Raw genomic sequence first — 19,154 nt, 5'->3', positions numbered from 1 at the left:
GTTTAATTCAGTTTAGTTTCGCCCCTCTTCCTGTCTGTGTCTCTGTGCCTCCCCTGTGGAGTAATTTTATGTTATTATTAAAATCATTATTAATTTACCTAACTGCCGGCCTGTTTACCGGCTTCATGGGTTCACCCGCTGTGGTCTGTGACAGAATGATCCAGCCACCCTCGAACCCAGCAGGTGCCCCAACCAGATCGCAGAACTCGTCACTAGAAATCTTCTTTTTACCTGCACAGAAAATAGTGAATATTTTTATGCTTTGAGCGATCTGTATTGGGATTGGAAGGAGGACCGTAAAGATATAACCGTGACCCTTGGTCGCAGGTTAGCCACCCAGAAACCCTGGTTAATCTGTCACCTACCAGATTATATTCAGGATTTTTAAACACTCCCTTGCCATACGTCACCCTTCCTGTACCAGCCTCTCACCATACCTGTCCCCAGTCTGTCAGTCTGCCTGCTCCCGAACTAGCTGACTCCATTATCTCTAGCAATCCACCCTTTAGCCAACCTGTTCCTTTTTCCCCGCCAGCCGTAGCCCCTCCCATAAAGAAACCTGGTCACCGAGGGCACGGCGTCAGGAGGCACTGTGGCTCCCTGGTTCCAGCCCCGGAGGGGCTCTACACCCCCACAACTCCCGAGCGGGTTGTAGTCGCCGCTGAGGAGAGGCCCCGTGCCGCCTGCCTCCCGGTTGAGGAGAGGCCCCATGCCATTCCACTCCCTCTGGCTGAGGAGAGGCCCAGAGCCGCCTCACTCCCATCTTTGGTTCCTGTAGGGCCCATTGCCCCGCCTTCTGTCCTTGAGGGGCCCATTGGCCCACCTTCTGTCCATGAGGGGCCCATTGGCCCATCTCCTGTCCTTGTGGGGGCCATCGCCCCGTCTCCTGTCCTTGTGGGGGGCCATCGCCCCGTCTCCTGTCCTTGTGGGGGCCATCGCCCCGTCTCCTGTCCTTGTGGGAGCCATCGCCCCGACTCCGGCCCTTATGGGCCCCGCGGCCTTAGAGGAGCTAAACGCTCCCCCCCCGCAGCCGTAGAGGAGCTTAACGCTCCCCCCGCGGCCTAAAAGAGGTTCCCTGCCTCCCTGGCAGCTTTAGAGGAGCTTTACGCTCCCCCCGTGGCCTTAAAGAGGTTCCCTGTCTCCCCAGAGGAGCAAAAGGAACCTCCTGCAGCTCTAAAAGAGCTAAAGGTTTCCCCTGTAGTCTTGAAGAGGCTTCCCGCCTCCTCTGCAACGTCAAAGAGGCGAAACGCGTCCCCCGAGTCCTTGATGAGGCAAAACGCCTCCCCCAAGTCCTTCATGAGGCGAAACACCTCCCCCGCAGCCTTAAGGAGGCTTGCCGCCTCCCCGGCAGCGTTGATGAGGCTTCCCGCCTCCTCCGCAGCTTTGATGTGGCAAAATGCCTCCCCTGAGCCCTTGAAGGGGTGTGGCACCTCCTTGGCCGCCTTGAGAAGGAGCAGAGCCTCCTCGGCGGCCTTGAGGCAGGGTCATGTCCCCCCTGAACCCTTGAAGAGGCGTAGCGCCTTCTCGGCAGCCTTGAGGGGGTATAACTCCTCCTCGGCAGCCTTGAAGAAGAGTAGCACCTCCCCCTGAGCCCTGAAGAGGCATAACGCCTCCCCTGAAACTTTAAAGAGGCATAGCGCCTCCTTGGCAGCCTTGAGGGGGCATAGTCCTCTTCGGCAGCCTTGAGGAGGCATAGCGCCTTCCTTCCAGCCCTGAAAAGGACAGACACCACCCCAACACCATGTGGCGCCCCTGCAGTGATCCCCCCAATTGGTCCTCCTGCAGGAGTGGTCTCCTTAATCCCGAGTCCAGCCCTATCCCCAGACCTGCTCCCCGAGAGTTCCCCAGTCCCAAATCCAGTCCTGTTCCCCAAAGGGTCCTCCATTCCATATCCAGCTCAGAGTCCAATCCTGCTCCCCAAAAGGTCCCCCGGTCTTGGTTTAGTTCAGTCCCCAGCTCTTTGTTTTGTTCAGTCCTCAGTCTCTTCCCCCGAAGAATCCCCAGCTCTAGTCCGGTCCCCCGAAGGGTCCCCTGTCCCGAATCTAGTCTCGTCCTTAGTCCCGTGTCCAGTCCTGTCCCCTGTCCTGTTCCCTCAGGGGTCCCCAATCCCTCGTCCAGTTCTGTCCCCAGTCCCGGGTCGAGTTCAGTCCCCAGTCCGGCTCCCTGAGAGCGCCCCAGTCATGTCCGCTGTCCTGCCCTCCAAGGGCTCCCCAATCCCGAGTCCAGTCCTGTCCCCAATCCGGCTTCCCACGGAATCCCCAATCTTGTGTCCAGTCCTGCCCCCAAGGGGTCCCCAGTTCTGAATTCAGTCCTGTCCTCAGTCCTGCCCCCGGACCATCCCTTGGCTCTAGCTTTGCCCTCGGAGGGGCCCTCGGCTCCAACTCTGCCCCCGGAGGGTCCCTTGGCTCCAGCTCTGCCCCCGGAGGGTCCCTCGGCTCCAGCTCTGCCCCCAGAGGGGTCCTCGGCTCCAGCTCGGCCCCCGGAGGGATCCCCGACTCCGGATCCTGTTCTGAGGGGTCCCACCACCGCCGGTTCCCAGTCCGGCCTACGGAGGATCCCCATCGGTCCATCTGCCAGTCCGAGTCTGGCCCCCAGAGAGTCCTCATCGGTCCATCTGCCGGTTTCCAGTCCGGCCCCCTGAGGAGTCTCATCGGATCAGCTCCCACTCCATTTCTGCCCCTGGAGGGGTCCCGCCACCACTGGTTCCCAGTCCGGCCTCCAGCCCGGCCCCCGGAGGGGTCCCCATTGGATCAGCTGCCGGTTCCCGGTCCGGCCCCCGGAGGGGTCCCGCCACCACCAGCTCCCAGCCCGCCCACCAGTCTGACCCCTGGAGGGGTCCTGCTGCTGCCAGATTCCAGCGCGGCCTTCAGAATGTCCACGTCAGATCAGCTGCCGTTTCCCAGTCCGGACACCCGAGGGATCCCGCCATCGCCGGTTCCCAGTCCAGCCTACGGAAGGTCCTTGTTGGATCAGCTGCCGGTTCCCAGTCTGGCCTCTGGAGGGATCCTGCCGCCATCGGTTCCCAGTCCAGCTTCCGGAGGGTCCATATCGGTCCAGCTGCCAGTTTCTAGTCCGGCCTCCAGAGGGTCCCCGTCGGGCCAACTGCCGGTTCCCAGTCCGGCCCCCGGAGGTTTCCCATCAGTCCAGCTGCCAGTTCCCAGTCCGGCCTCCGGAGGGTCCCCGTTGGTCCAGCTGCCGGTTCCCAGCCCAGTCTCTGGAGGGTCCCTGTCGGTCCAGCTGCCGGTTCCCAGCCTGGTCTTTGGAAGGTCCCTGTCGGTACAGCTGCCGTTTCCCAGTCCGGCCCCTGGAGGTTTCCCGTCGGTCCAGCTGCCAGTTCCCAGTCCGGCCTCCTGAGGACCTCCGTCGGCCCGGCCATCGATTCCCTGTCCAGCCCCCAGGCCGTCCTCCAGAGCGGTCCCTTCAACCTGTCCAGCCCTGGCCTGTCCTGCACAGGCAATCCTGTGGAGTTGTCCCTCCCACCCTCCCACCCGCTCGGCCCCAACCTGCCCGTCCCTCGGGCCGCCCCCCGGAGCAGCCCCTCCGATTGGATCCCGCTGGGTCCCGAAGACACCTACCTCCACCCCGTCCGGTCCAGTGTGCGCCAGGAGGCACACCTCAAGGGGGGGGGTACTGTTTAGTTTAGTTTCACCCCTCTTCCTGTCTGTGCCTCTGTGCCTCCCCTGTGGAGTAACTTTATGTTATTATTAAAATCCATTATTAATTTACCTGCCTGCTGGCCTGTTTGCCTGTTTCATGGGTTCACCCGCCGTGGTCTGTGACAGTAACTCAGTGTAATATCCTCCAAAGTGATGGACACATAGCTGTGTGTCTGTGTGTGTGTGCAGGCATTTGCTGGAGGCTTGGTGCTCTGTGCAGGTTCCCTTAAGCGAGAGGCTAACCACTGAGTGGGAAAATGAGCCTGCCTCTCACACAGTGGGGGGTGTGACAGCTATGAGCTATTTCTATGTGTGTGTTCGTGAGTGTGTGTGTGTATGTGTAGCAGTTATATCTTGAACAACTCCACTGAGTACAGATAGCAGTGTGCCTCAGGCCAACCTGAATGAGCAGGTGTGATGGAACACACACACACACACACTCACACACACACACACACACACACACATTCTGCTGTAGAGGCATTATCTCATACATAAATCTGCAGCATACAAAATAGCATTGCAATAGAGAGTGGTTGAAAATGCTACCTATTTCTGTCTCTTATCCTGGATTGCGTATGTGAACAGGTTTGTATGGAACTGCATGCGATCTATGCTCATGCTATCTATAACTATGTGGTGGATTTTTCTTGAGAATGTGAAGGTGGAGGTTTGTGTGTGCATCGCTGGCCAGTTGCCCGGCATTACTCTGATCTGTCAGTGCAACAGTTTACCCCCACTGATCTTTAACAAGGCATCCAGGGAGCCTGGAAGCAGCTCCTCCGAGTTCTCCGTCTGTTACTGACTTTTAAATAAAGCTCATTCAGTCTGACAGGCAGGAGCAGGAAAGAGGATGAAGCCCAAATGCAGCTGTCATTAAAGCTGTCGAATCCTGTGGACTAACGGACAGTTTTCTAGGACTAAAACTTTGAAATGTGAAGATAAGATAGTCAACTGACCCTTCCTAGTGTCTGAACATTGACAGGTAGAACTAAGTCTAAAGTTAACAATCGTACAGTAGTGCCTCCATGGGAGGTCTGCTTTCCAGAGCATGACCAGTTCAAGTTCATTGTTAAAAAACTACAACTTTACGAACACAAAGTTGCAGTTGCACCAATTAAGTTTTTTTTTTTTACATAAATCTATAAGACCAGTGTATGCCATATGTATGTTTAATTGCACCTAAAACACAAGAAATATGTCCAGTAAAATTTTGCAATTTATATTTCTTGAATATTTTCTTTTCTGTCTCCACAAGGATGATTAGTGAGCACATATGCTCTGCATCACAATCAGTTACAGATTACAGATGTCTTTGGAGGTCTTCACTATAGCCAATGTTTCACTGAGCAATTCTATAGCCATCTGCTGATTTGAGCACATAAGGTGTCAGATTGAAAAGTCTCCACAAAAATGTCAAATGAACAGACTGACAGTATTTTTCAGACAACAAGAACATATCCACACTGCAGGTTATGTCACTACATGATCTATAGCGAGTCAGAGTTCTTTGTCATTTGTGTTTTGTCACCCCGTAGTTCTTAAGCCATACTTGGCATAAATCCACTGCATTTGAAAGCTTGCCTGCAAAAATGTAAACCAACTAGAAAAAACTTCTTGCAATTTAGGAAATAAAGGAAAAGTTCCAGTTGCATTTAATCTGGGTAATTTCTGCTATTGCAACTTACTCAACCTATTACTTGCTAAGATGAACAATTGTAAAGACACGGCTTTACAGATGAACTTTTCTAAGTTAACGTAACTATATGCACATATTTTTTTCCATTTGAAATATCACAACACACAATTCTCAATGTGTCATGTTACATTTTGGGTAATGCAGGCTCCAGATTTGGACATGGCAGAATGTATGGAATTGAAAATTCAATATCTCTGGTGCTGTTGTATCCATTTTGATCATTTTTCCTTGATCCATCATGCATGACTGAAATGTTAAACAGCTCTGCTTATTTTGTATTTTTTCATAGTTTATTGAACTTTGCGTCAGTGGCCCCTGCAAAAATGCATAGAAGTCCCCCAGTTGTCAATGAAAAATACTTATGAAACCACAGTGGAGGATTTTGTCCTCTATTTGCATCATGCTAGTTTGGCCTCCTACACATGCCTAAGTGTTCTTTGGCAAGATGCTGACCTCCAAGTTGCACTTAATACCATTTGAGCACCTTCCACAGCAGCCTCACCACCATTAGCATGAGTGTCTGAATGGTTGAATAAGAACTTATTGTATAGCGCTTTAGCTGGTGAAAAGCCGCTATACATACTGGGCTTTGCAAAAGTTCTGTTACACTCGGTTTCATGATCTTTAGAGACGTTTACATGTCGGAGTGAAAAATTCCATTAAATAAACTGAAAGTTCTACCTTACAGGCAGGTGTCCTTAATACAAATTTTTTTCTCCGGTGAAGTTGTATCAAGATGGAAGTCAAAAGACTTGAGATATCTGCTCTCCTTTGTGCTGAACATCAGCCGGATGACCGTCCACAGAGTTGTGGAGAGGCTAAAGAATGGTGAAGATCTTTCAGGTCTTCACCATTCCTGAAAGATCACTGAAAGATCTTCACCATTCTTGAGCCTCTCCGCGACTCTGTGGACGGTCATCCGGCTGATGTTCAACTGCTTGGCTCTGTCAGACTTGTTGTGGCCAGCATGAAGGAGAGCAGATATCTCAACTCTTTTGACTTCCATCTTGATACAACTTCACCGGAGAAAATGTATTAGGACACCTGCCTATAAGGTAGAACTTTCAGTTTATTTAATGGAATTTTTCACTCCGACATGTAAACGTCTCTAAAGATCATGAAACCGTGTAACAGAACTTTTGCAAAGCCCGGTAAGTGCTGACTATATATTTTTACTGGCCTTGAGACGGCTCAGTAGTTCTTTTGGGAAAATAGGGCATGTTTCAAAGTGCTTCTTTGCCCCTTGGACACCTATTGATGTTTATTTTATTCAGCTTTGGCCCTGATCTCTCACTGTCATTAAGGTTGTAATGAAAGAACAAGAAGATCCAGACAATCAATGCAAATGAGCTGATGGCTGGAGTGAGCCCAGTGCAATCTGCTGGGCCCATCTGGTGTAGAGGGCACCGCAAAGGTCCATCTGGGTCCAGAAACCAGCAGTCGACTCTTTTTTTTCAACTTCTCTCCCAATAGAGTTCACAATTTGTCATCTCTACAGCATGGAGTGTAACCACAGGGTGCTTAACCCTTTAAGCTGCAGTCAATTCCAGTCATTTTCAGTACAAAAAAATCGCTAATATTCTATTTTTAAATTAAAAAAATGACGAAAAATACAGGGAATATTGGACGCGCATCGCGAGATGCATTTCCTTGAAAACGACCGATTCGTGGATTTTATACCGACTTCAGGACATGTTTTGGACAAAATAGTTTACTGGCTTGTGTCATCTGGATGTAAAAGGTTGGATTATGGCCGTTTTTTTGGAATATTTTCATCTGTGTGTAATAATGAACCCGGAAATGTGAGTCACGCTGTGTGCGTTGAAGCTGTGTATAGAGAACGGATGGATGGATATTCGTTTCTGTCGGACAAATGTGTTTTTCTCACCCGCTGTGGTAATCACATCTGAAAGTGGTTTATACCGGCGGATTCATGAGAATCTAAGCTTTCCATCGGCGTATATTGTTTATATAATTGCGTTTGCAGCCGTCGGACATTCTTGAAATTCCTATGCAAATTAGTAGGTGTACCGCAGGCGGTACACTGAAGTTTAAGGGGTTTAAAAAGGAGTGTTGGGTGTTGGGGCATACAGGAAACCAACACACACGGACCAGTACCTGCTTTTTGACTCTCACCATCCACTGGAGCACAAGCTAGGAGTCATCAGGACCCTGCAACACAGGGCTGACAAGTTACCCACAAGTACCCAAGGCCAGGAAAAAGAACACAAACACCTGAAAGGGGTACTGAAAACTTGTGGAAACCCTGACTGGACTTTTGTGAAGGCTCACACAAGATTCAGAAAGGAGAACAACCCAGTGAAGACAGAGGAGAAGGAGAGCAGGCGCAACAATATAGTGATCTCATGTGTCTGGTGTGTCTGAAAAACTGAGAAGGATTTTCAACAAACACCAGATCCCAATCTTTTTTAAGCCAAATTACACCCTCAGGCAAAGACTAGTCCACCCAAAAGACCCCACACCACACAGCCAGAAGAGCAACCTGGTGTATGCAGTTAAATGCAGCGAGGAATGCTCAGATCTCTACATACACACGTGGACAAAATTGTTGGTACCCCTCAGTTAAAGAAGGAAAAACCCACAATTCTCACTGAAATCACTTGAAACTCACAAAAGTAACAATAAATAAAAATGTATTGAAAATTAAATAATCAAAAACAGCCATTACTTTTGAATTGTTGATTAACATAATTATTTAAAAAAACAAACTAATGAAACAGGCCTGGACAAAAATGATGGTACCTCTATAAAAGATTGAAAACTATTTGACCAGAGTGACATGATTAACTCAGGTGTGTCATTTAATTGACATCATAGGTGTTTCCAAACTCATAATCAGTCAGTCTGCCTATTTAAAGGGAGACAAGTAGTCACCCTGCTGTTTGGTGAAAAGGTGTGTACCACACTGAACATGGACAACAGAAAGCGAAGGAGAGAATTGTCCCAGGACATCCGAAAAAAAATGATAGACAAACATCTTAAAGGTAAAGGCTATAAGACCATCTCCAAACAGCTTGAAGTTCCTGTGACAACAGTGGCTCATATTATTCAGAAGTTCAAGACCCACGGGACAGTAGCCAACCTCCCTGGACGTGGCCGCAAGAGGAAAATTGATGAGAAATTGAAGAGACGGATCGTTGGAATTGTATCCAAAGAGCCCAGAGCAACCTCCAAAGAAATTAAAGGTGAACTCCAAGGCCAAGGTACATCAGTGTCAGATCGCACCATTCGTCGTTGTTTGAGCCAAAGTGGACTTCATGGGAGACGACCAAGGAGGACACCACTGCTGAAAAAAACTCATAAAAAAGCGAGACTGAAATTTGCAAAAATGCATGTTGACAAGCCACAAAGCTTCTGGGAGAATGTCCTTTGGACAGATGAGACCAAACTGGAGCTTTTTGGTAAGGCACATCAACTCTATGTTCATAGACTCAAAAACCAAGCATACGAAGAAAAGAACACTGTCCCTACGGTGAAACATGGAGGAGGCTCAGTAATGTTTTGGGGCTGCTTTGCTGCATCTGGCACAGGGTGTCTTGAAAGTGTGCAAGGTACGATGAAATCTGAAGACTATCAAGGCATTCTGGAGAGAAATGTGCTGCCTAGTGTCAGAAAGCTTGGTCTCAGTCGCAGGTCATGGGTCTTCCAACAGGACAACGATCCAAAACACACAGCCAAAAACACCCAAGAATGGCTGAGAGAAAAGCGTTGGACTATTCTAAAGTGGCCTTCTATGAGCCCAGATCTGAATCCCATTGAACATATGTGGAAGGAGCTGAAACATGCCATTTGGAGAAGACACCCATCAAACCTGAGACAACTGGAGCTGTTTGCTCATGAGGAGTGGGCCAAAAATACCTGTTGACAGCTGCAGAACGCTCATTGACAAATACAGAAATCGTTTAATTGCAGTGATGGCCTCAAAAGGTTGTGCAACAAAATATTAAGTCATGGGTACCATCATTTTTGTCCAGCCCTATTTCATTAGTTTGTTTTTTTAAATAATTATGTTAATCAACAATTCAAAAGTGATGGCTGATTTTGATTATTTAATTTTCAATAAATTTTTATTTATTGTTACTTTTGTGAGTTTCAAGTGATTTCAGTGAGAATTGTGGGTTTTTCCTTCTTTAACTGAGGGGTACCAACAATTTTGTCCACGTGTGTAGGGGAAACCAAACGGCCACTTAACAAGCACATGGCTCAACACAGGAGAGCCAGTTCCTCAGGACAGGATTCGGCAGTCTTCCTTCATCTTAAGGAAGAAGGACACTCGTTTCAGGACACCAATGTTCAGATTTTGGACAGGGAGGACAGATGGTTTGAGAGAGGAGTGAAAGAAGCCATCCATGTCAAAAGTAGAGAAACCATCTCTGAAGGGGGGGTCCTGCAACAGCATCTTTCACCAGTTTACAATCAGGTCCTTTCAAAATTCCCCAAAAGAACTACAGTACTCAGCACACTCATGCTAATGACCACCATAGCACACGAGGGCTCGGTGACATCTGTGCATTTCAATGACTCTCACCAATACTCACAACAACCATCGTTGAGTAGTCAGATGAGTTTTGGTATTGGTCGTTGGAATAATAGCCCTGGACACACCTCACAGAGGTTTAAAAGCTAAGGCAACACCAACCACCACCAGAACTGAAAAAGCCTCTTGGATGAGAGGTGAAACGTCCTCAAGGAACTTTCTTAAAGTCCAGTGGATTGATTTAAACAACTTTGGATAACCATGACCTGGATGAATGAGAACCTACACAGACATCTAAAAAAAAGAGGTTGGATAAAAAACTGAAAAATAGCAAGAGGGTAAAAAAAATGGAGACTTGTTGGGTAAAGCAAAACAAGATGCCCAAAAGAACAAAGTTGTGAGAATCATTCAAATATACAAACAACTAGCTTTCAACACTCCAGATTCACTGATCCAAGAAGCACTTCTGAGACAAAAGGAAGCTAGCAGGATGAATAAAATGGTATCCTGAAAACACTGTAGAGCTTTTGATAGAGGCTCGTCCTGCAATAAAGTGGTATTGTCCCTTAATCAAACACGCTAAAACAAGTACAGAGGAAGTCAAGAATGGAGCTCAAGAGTTTCAAGTGAGTCATGTTGCTCCAGCCCCCTTCATGCATTTTACTTTTATTGCAATCTTAAAAGATCCCTGTTTCTTATTAAAACAAATTAAAAAATTAAAAAAGAGAAATAAACTATCACTGTGTCTGGGGGTGATTAGTCACTTTGACAATGACAGACATTTCAGAAGTGAAACTCCATAAGTATCCTTTCCCATCACCTTAATGCACCAACTTGACGAATTTAAGTAGACAGAATACTGAGTTAATAGTTTTTGTGGAACAGGTAATGGCTGCATTACAGATGACACATCCAAATGGTGCTTTGAGATTGAAAGGGTTGTTCAGGCTGCAGTAATCGGAACGAGGTGCTTTGACTGCTTCATTTCCCCGTAACAGCCTTCATTGCTTTTTCTTTGTTTCCTATGTTGTAAGGAAGGAGGGTAATGGTTTTGAAGCCACATCTCAGTCAAACACGCACCAGTTAATATTCTGCAGAGGTGTAGCTATGTAATTATGTTCAATATGAATTTCCTTTCAAAACTGATCCCTGTAACCTAATTTGTAAGTCTTGCTGTTTTTTTTAAAATTTCAAATAAAGTGCCACATTCTCCCTGTTGCAAGGATGTAGAGGCTAAAAGTCTTTCCCCCTCATTAGCTATTGGACCTCTGCACTTGCATCTATAACACAACTGACATATTTACAGAAGGTCCTCAGGGAAAAACAATTTTTAAAAAAAATCCTTATTGGTTTCTGTCTACAGTCTAATCTCTTATTCTACTGGTGAGATTTGAAGGTGTCAAATGAAGTCTTAATTTTTTGGTATAATTAGTGGTGATCCAGTCTCAGAGTCTAATATTTTGCTGACCCATCCATCCCCCCTAGATCTCATCTCTGTACTGAGTTTGTACTTTTTTGGTTCAGTCATCATTACTCAGCCACATGAAGCCTTTTCACTTGAATGTTAACATGTCATTTTGAAGCATTTGCCACAATAATTGGGGGTTTCTCTTGTCAGGACAGACGTCTAGATATCTTTTTTGCTGTCACAGTGAAGTAAATGTAATAATTGGCCACAGACTGCATCATGTTGTGAGCATTAAAGTGCTAAGACATGTTTTGTGAGCATGGTATAAGCAGAATGGTACATTCTTTATCCCATTGGGCACTTTTAGCACTAAATATACAGCACAGTTAGGGCTGATGGAAATGACAGAAAAGAAGTCATAATCTTAAATACAAGACAAAATTTTGGAGGATATTTGTGGTTCATCAACTTTATCATAAATGTCTGGACAAAGTTGCAAATGAGGTTTGTGAAATTTCATACTGAACTTCAAAACAAAGTGTCATGAGATTTCCAAAGCCATTACTACTCTTCTGTGCAACATATATTTCATTGTTGACACATTTCTCTCTGAACCAAAGTGGTGAAGTGACTGACCAAGCTGCCAACCACTGAACATGATTTCTCAGAGACTAAGCTGATGACCAACCCAAAGGTCATGACAAATTTAATCTGCACTCTCAACTTAACCCTTAAAAATCCGGGACCAAGTATACTCGTTCCCGCTTACTCGTACACACAGCCAAAACCGAACATTCTCGGCTCAACACGTGTGACTTGTTTATGATTGCTAATTAACATAAAGTATGCACACACCCGTATGTTTAAGTCGACCAATGGTAAGATATAAACATTGGCCCCAAATTTGCTTGTTTCAGACAATAAAGCCGTATAAGCCATTTTAACGAAGCCGCAATTACGAAGCTCTTATCGGGCCGCGCACTGGCCGAAATTCAATATGGCGAACGTCTACGACAATGCGACCTCGCAAGACTTGATCGATATTTTTATGGATTAGGTGGTTTTAGTATATGTTTTAGTATATGTACTTCTACAGAAACATGGCCTTGTAAGGGTTAAACAACTACTTCATCTTGTTATGTGTTGCAAAACACTTAAACTGATCATCCTGAAATGTAGAGGCCACTAGAAACTGTCAAAATTTTCAGCTGTGGCCTTCTGTGGAGAAGGTAACCCTTCTGAGTGAGACATCACATTGGGCGCATGCGCACGCAGCGACCGGCAGTGAATGAGAGCTCGGCATCTTTGTCTTTGTGTTTTAGTGTTTTTAGTGGGTTTTTTTTAGTGTCTTTTGTGGTGATTTTATCGTCTTTCTCTTTACCTTGGATGTTTTAGTGCTCCTTGTTTTATTTACCGGCAATGGATCTTTTTTATATAGTCTCGCTGTGGCTTCTTTTACTCTGGCTGCTCACCTGCAACACCGGCATGACAGCGTGCCAGGTGAGAACCGTGAGGACTCAATACACCAGGGATGTACTGCTGGAGCTAAACATAGTCACGTTAGCCCAGCCGGTTGACCTAAAGTTTAAAATACCGGATTGTATCCTCAGAAACATCAATGAAGCAAGTGGGACTAGTATATTCAAGAAGAGGAAGCGGGGTAAACGTGGAGGCCTCAGACAACGCCTGAAGAAACAGCGACTAAGCCGGATTCCTCTGCCCTCTGTTATAATGGGGAACGTGCAGTCTCTGAGAAACAAAATGGATGAACTCAGGGAAATGTTCGTTTCCAGAAGGATTTTATGAACTGTTGCGTCATAGCATTCACCGAGACGTGGCTCAGTGAGCACGACCGGGACATCGATCTGACTATCGATGATTTTTGGGCTCCTTTCCGTCTGGATCAACTCGCAGAGGTAGCAGGGAAGTCTCAGGGTGGCGGGGTGTGTGTTCATGTGAACAATACTGTAGCTCTGTGACTGTAAGAGAGCACATCTGCATGCCACACATGGAACTTTTAAAGGTATCATCATCTTTTTACTTGCCCCATGAGTTCCCCCAACTTTTTATAACTGTTGTATATATTCATCCGAAAGCAGACGCTGCCTCTGCCACCAACACCGTCTTCGAGGTTGTGCAGAAACTACAGGCTGTTTCACCTGATGCGCCCCACTTTATAATGGGAGATTTTAATCATGTCTGTCTTAAAAAGGTACTCAAGAACTTTCACCAGTATGTCACCTGTTTTACCAGACGTAACAAGATACTGGACCGCTGTTATGGGTCGGTAAAGGATGCCTACAAGTCAGTTCCACTTGCCCCACTTGGCTCTGCAGATCATAACTGTGTTTACTTGCTTCCCTCATACAAGACTGTTTTAAAGAGGGCAAAAACGAGGACCAAGGACGTTAAAGTCTGGTCAGAGGATTCAGTACTTTCTCTTCAGGAGTGCTTCAACTGTACTGACTGGAACGTCTTTGCTCAGTCTTGTGGAGATGTTTTGGACGCATTAGTGGATGTTACCTGCGCATATATGGCATTTTGCAGGGACATGATTATCCCTTGCAAGTGTGTGAAAATATACCCGAACAATAAATCATAGGTCTCAGCATCTGTTAAATCCTGCATACAGAGGAAAACTATGGCTTTTAAAAATGGATCAGCATCTGACTTGTCCTAAGACTTTAAATGATTTTAGACCTGTTGCCCTTACCTCAATTTTAATGAAGACTTTGGAGAAATTAGTTAGGTCTGAGATCCTAAGGACAACAGAAGGTGCCCTGGACCCAATGCAGTTCGCTTATAGACACAGTAGAGGAGTGGAGGATGCAACCCTAACACTGCTTAACATGATTTTTAAACACTTGGATGAGAATGGGACTCATGCCAGGCTCTTATTTGTGGACTTTTCTTCTGCTTTTAACACCATCCAGCCCCACATCTTGATAGAAAGGCTGTTACTGCAGTTCAATTTAAGTAACAGCCTGGTGGGCTGGATTCTTAATTTTTTAACTGACAGGACACAAAGGGTCAGGGTTAACAATGTTCTGTCTGACCTAAAACACACATCCACAGGGTCACCACAAGGGTGTGTGCTCTCTCCTCTACTGTTCATTCCGTACACAAATGCGTGTCAAAACATATATGAAAACAGAGCAATCATAAAGTATGTGGACGACTCTATTATTGTAAGTTTACTTAAAGGGGAGAGCTTAGCCATGGCCCAATTGTTAATGATTTTGTTGCTTGGTATGAGCGTTTATATTATTTAAGGAAACTGTCGCACTTTCATGTTGATAGAACACTTATGGTTATGTTCTATCATAGCCTAGCTTAGCTAGACTGTATTCCCGTTATAAGGGATATACGGGAATACGGTCTAGCCCTCCTCCATTGACACATTTTGACAGGTTTTCAAGCTCCGAGCAGATCAGACCGAACCAATCAGAGCACCAGAGGCGGGAGTTAACGATGCATCATCTTCAGGGCCGAGACTACCCATCTAACACCTGTGCACCTCCCGCATACAAACGAAATGGCGACCGCAACAGAGCGAGGTTTCTCTCGTGCGCTTTCCTCTGTTTTGCATAACTGTTTGGACTACTTCTTCTTCTTCTTTTAATTCCAGCAGGCTGTACGATAGAATGCGTAATGCTGCCCTCCACTGTTGAAAGGGAGAGCTTAGATTTTCCTCAGGACCCCTGTACGGCGAAGGAAGCTGTTAAAACTACAAAACATCATGGCGGAAAGGCAATTGTTAGGTCGCTTAGTGATTGCGTCACACATGTGTTACGCTGATTGGCTCTCTCCAATTCAAGCTGTGATCGGTAGTCCCGCCTCTGGGCTAGATTTGGTTCAATGGAGCAGTTCCAGACTGACTTTATGTGTATTTGTAATACACAATATAAAGGCTGTCTGGTCCCCAGGAAAGTTCTGTCGCGCTTTTATTGAATAGGTCCTGTCTTTTCCCTTGGTGGCTTGGTTCAATCAAACGTCTTTAAAAGACAGAAATTCCTTGAGTCTGGTAGTAAAGTGGATGAGTTGTCTCATTGGGGAGCCTCAGCTCTATCCAGTATCCCTGTACACTAACCAGTTACAGAGGATTGCAAACTCTGCTTTAAATGATGGCTCCCACTTGCTTCCCAGTGAACTCCAGCTTCTCCCCTCTGGACGGAGGTACCTCGTTCCAAAATGTAGAACGAAGCGGTATAAGAATAGTTTTGTCCCTGCCGCTATTGCTGAGCTAAATAAATCATAGTCTATTTGCACACAAGTATTTATCTGCTCATGCATTTGCACTTTGTTTTACTTACACTTTTACTCACCCTTTTAGATTTTTAAATTCTTTTAATTTTGATGTTAATGAAGACTGTCTCTGCAACCAATACGTGTACGTGTACCCCCTTTTTTATGCTTTTTATGTCCTTTATGCCTATGTTTGCTGTGATGATAGAACCTGGAGCACTTTAATACATTAATACTTTAATTCTTTAATATTTCATATTTAATGTGTATTGTTAAATGTTTGTCTCAATTTTTAAATTTTGTTTTTTTCTTGTCTTTATTGTTTCATGTATGGGTGGTGCAATCTCATAGACTGCAAAACAAATCTACCTACGGGTACAAATAAAGTAACCTGAACCTGAACCTGAACCTGTACCGGGGACTGCATAAACACATTTGTCTAAAAAGGAAAGTTATAGTAATTTATTGAATAAGGGAGTCATAAAAATGCACCAGGTCTGTTGTTTAATATTTCAGTATCTCATTTAGCTGGTCCATTTCAGACAGTTTTGCGGCTTCCCTCCCATGAGGGGTGTGTGAATAGTGAAGTGGTGGCATGAAAGGGCAAATGTGAGACACCAATGGGAAGTTAGTTATCATAGTTTTGCTGGCTGATTTGGTCTGCTTATAAACAGATCAGCTGTTTGTACTGCAACAGTGGCTGTGACACCCATGAAGAAAATTTGGGGTAAAACTGTAACCAGCATTTCAATATGCATCAAAACTTGTAGGGTCATAACCGAGATTTGAACACATATAAGATATCAATATTTTTAGACTGATTGGCTCTTACATTTTCCATGAATGTCTTCATTGTTATTCCCCAATATGATGAAATATTCATAAACTTGCTAAAAATCACAGAAGACACTCCCACTATCTTCATCTTTTTAAGTTTTGAAGGATCAAAGGGATCCACTGCTGATTGTCTGTATATCCATGGGTACATTACAAACAGGAACTTTTCACTCTTCGCTTCCGTTCAAGAGATTTGGAGAAAAGCATGTTCAGCAAGAAGCAATTAGCAGGAGTTTCCTGCAGCTTTCCAGAGGAAATTTATTTTTTTTACATGAGAAACTTTAATTTTAATGACTTGTTTTGGAGTCCAACTGAAAATAAACACAGAAATTAACCACCTGGAGTGGGAATTTTTCTAGCTTTTTCTTAAAGTATGAAGAGTTACTGTTTGGTCTTTTCCTCCAGTTGATTTTGGGTATGTGAAAGGTTGTTTCCAGGCTAACAATGTCTATCAAAGCTGTAGATGCATTAGCTGTTATTCCACAGGCAGGATTTCTCTCATCCATGTAAAAGGCTGACTCTGACAGCTCCCATTTTTTCTGCAACACTTTCCTTGACATTTGGCAGCAGAGCAATGAATGCAGAAACTTCACCATTTTTTGCTGTAAATTGTCTTTTGGGGCATGTTGTCTTTCTGCTTCCATTCCAATGGTGAAAGTCAGCCTCACACATGAACAAACCAGCATGTACAGATGAAATATGCCAGTGATAAGGTCAGTGGGCAAGTATCCCCAAATGCAGGTCCCTAATGCAATTAGCAAACCGTTCATTCCAGGCAGCTTTTTTTTCCATTTAACTTCAGTCAAAATGTTTATTCATTCATCTAAATACTCCTCATTTCCCTGAAACTCTACAATAGAGGTAGAGAGTGCAAAGTTAGCATGAACCATAGGGTCACAATAGCCACAGCAATGGAAGATATACCAGGTTGCAATAAATTGGAATTAGCTTTAGTTGTACCCCATAGCCCAACTCTCTGAAGCACTCTGGTAACATCTGTTTCATTACTGGGGACTAGCTACTGTATCAAAAGGTGATGTTGTACTGCTGCATAAAATGAAATAATAATTAGAAAGGTAATGAAATAGCTAGTCTTTTCTCTGATGGCTTGTCTCAGTGTCAAAATGCTACCAACATGGCTGCAATGAGCTGTAACAGAAAGGACACAAGAAAATAGTAGTGACAAATGACAGCTGTTGAACGTACAGAGGCCACATCTATTTTATATTAAATCATTACCTCATTATGCTGCCACTCTGCTGTGCCTCATCCCATCTTGCATAATTTTTTATTCCCTCTATTCCGTCTTCTTGGACCACTACTCTCACTGCTAATGAGCAACTGAAGGCTTCAATCAGCAGCAGCAGCTTGTGGGGACGAAACATACTCCAAGTGAGGCTGCCTGGATGGACAGTGGTACAATCGATTATCAAGAGATCCACAGTGGAGGTATGAGGCGTTGAGGGGAAAGGTAGAAGAGAGGCATAAAAGGCATAAAAATTTCACCTAAATTATCTGAATTAACTCACTTAAATTTTGCCCCACTGCTGGATAATATCAGCAGGGAACTACAGCGCTGGAACAATCTTCCTAAATCTCTTCTGGGACGAATAGCTACTATTAAAATGAAAATCCTACCAAAAATAAATTACTTCTTTTCAGTGATTCCATTTAAACCAACGTCCAACTGGTTTCAGTTGCTGGACTCAGCTATCACAAAATTCTACTGGAATAATAAAAAAGCAAAAATCAGTCTATCTACTCTTCAGAGAAGAAAATCCGAAGGAGGTCTAGAGGCACCAAATTTTATGCATTATTATTTAGCTAACCAGCTACAATATCTTATTCTATGGACACAACCTAATGGAGATACCAACTGTTGGTTAGAATTAGAACAGAAGGATTGCAACAGCATCAGACTTTCAGACATACTCTTTATTACAACATCCATCAAACGACACTGCTGTTTTAAAAACCCAATGATATCCTCCACCTTGACCGCTTGGTGAAAGGCATTAGAAATTACAAACTCCAAATTGGAGCACTGTAAGTTCTCCCCCATTTGGCATAACCCTGACTTTCAGGTTAACAATCAGCCGCTTCATTTAGTTGTTTGGGAGCAGAATGGAATCACACATCTCCACCACCTCTTTTCAGATAATACGTTCATGTCATATACAAACTTGCTTCAAAAATACAAACTAAAAATGGGAATTTCTTACATTATCTACAAGTTAAAAATATTATTACGAAAAGAATCCCAACACTTCAAGGCAAGTTCCAGCCGCCTGCACTAGCTGAAGCAATCATAAAGCTTTCTCCGACAACAACTAAAACCCTCTCTAAAATATACAAGCTACTCTCAAGCACTGATACAATATATTTACCCATCTCTAAATGGGAGTCAGACCTATCTATATCTCCGGAACCAGACTTCTGGACTCAAATTTGCGATAATGCATTTAAAATGACAAAACACACAAACTTACAACTCATCCAATACAAAATCCTCCATAGAACACATATTACTCAATACATGATGAAGAAAATGGGATTCTCCGACTCCGACATCTGTCTCCAGTGCTCCCAGAACACTGCTGATACTTATTTTCATGCTCTATGGCTATGCACCCCCGTAAAAAATTTTTGGACTAACGTCTCAGAAAAGCTTTCCGCTATCCTGAACTGCAGGATTCCTTTATCTCCAAGTCTCTGTTTACTCGGTGACTTAACAACGGACCTCCCACGCAAACAATCTCAATCCTTACTTGTAGCCCTCACCATCGCCAAAAAAACATTCCTTGTTAACTG

General features: G+C 44.9%; 1 protein-coding gene across 1 annotated transcript in view; it reads left to right on the top strand.

Moving 5' to 3' along the window:
• LOC110958423 (ras-related protein Rab-26) overlaps positions 1 to 19,154 on the top strand; it is a 198,449-nt gene that overhangs the window by 79,571 nt on the left and 99,724 nt on the right. The window lies entirely within an intron of this gene.

This window comes from Acanthochromis polyacanthus, chromosome 19, assembly GCF_021347895.1.
Source record: "Acanthochromis polyacanthus isolate Apoly-LR-REF ecotype Palm Island chromosome 19, KAUST_Apoly_ChrSc, whole genome shotgun sequence".
Taxonomy (NCBI): domain Eukaryota; kingdom Metazoa; phylum Chordata; class Actinopteri; family Pomacentridae; genus Acanthochromis; species Acanthochromis polyacanthus.
This window is presented reverse-complemented; position numbering and strand designations above follow the sequence as displayed.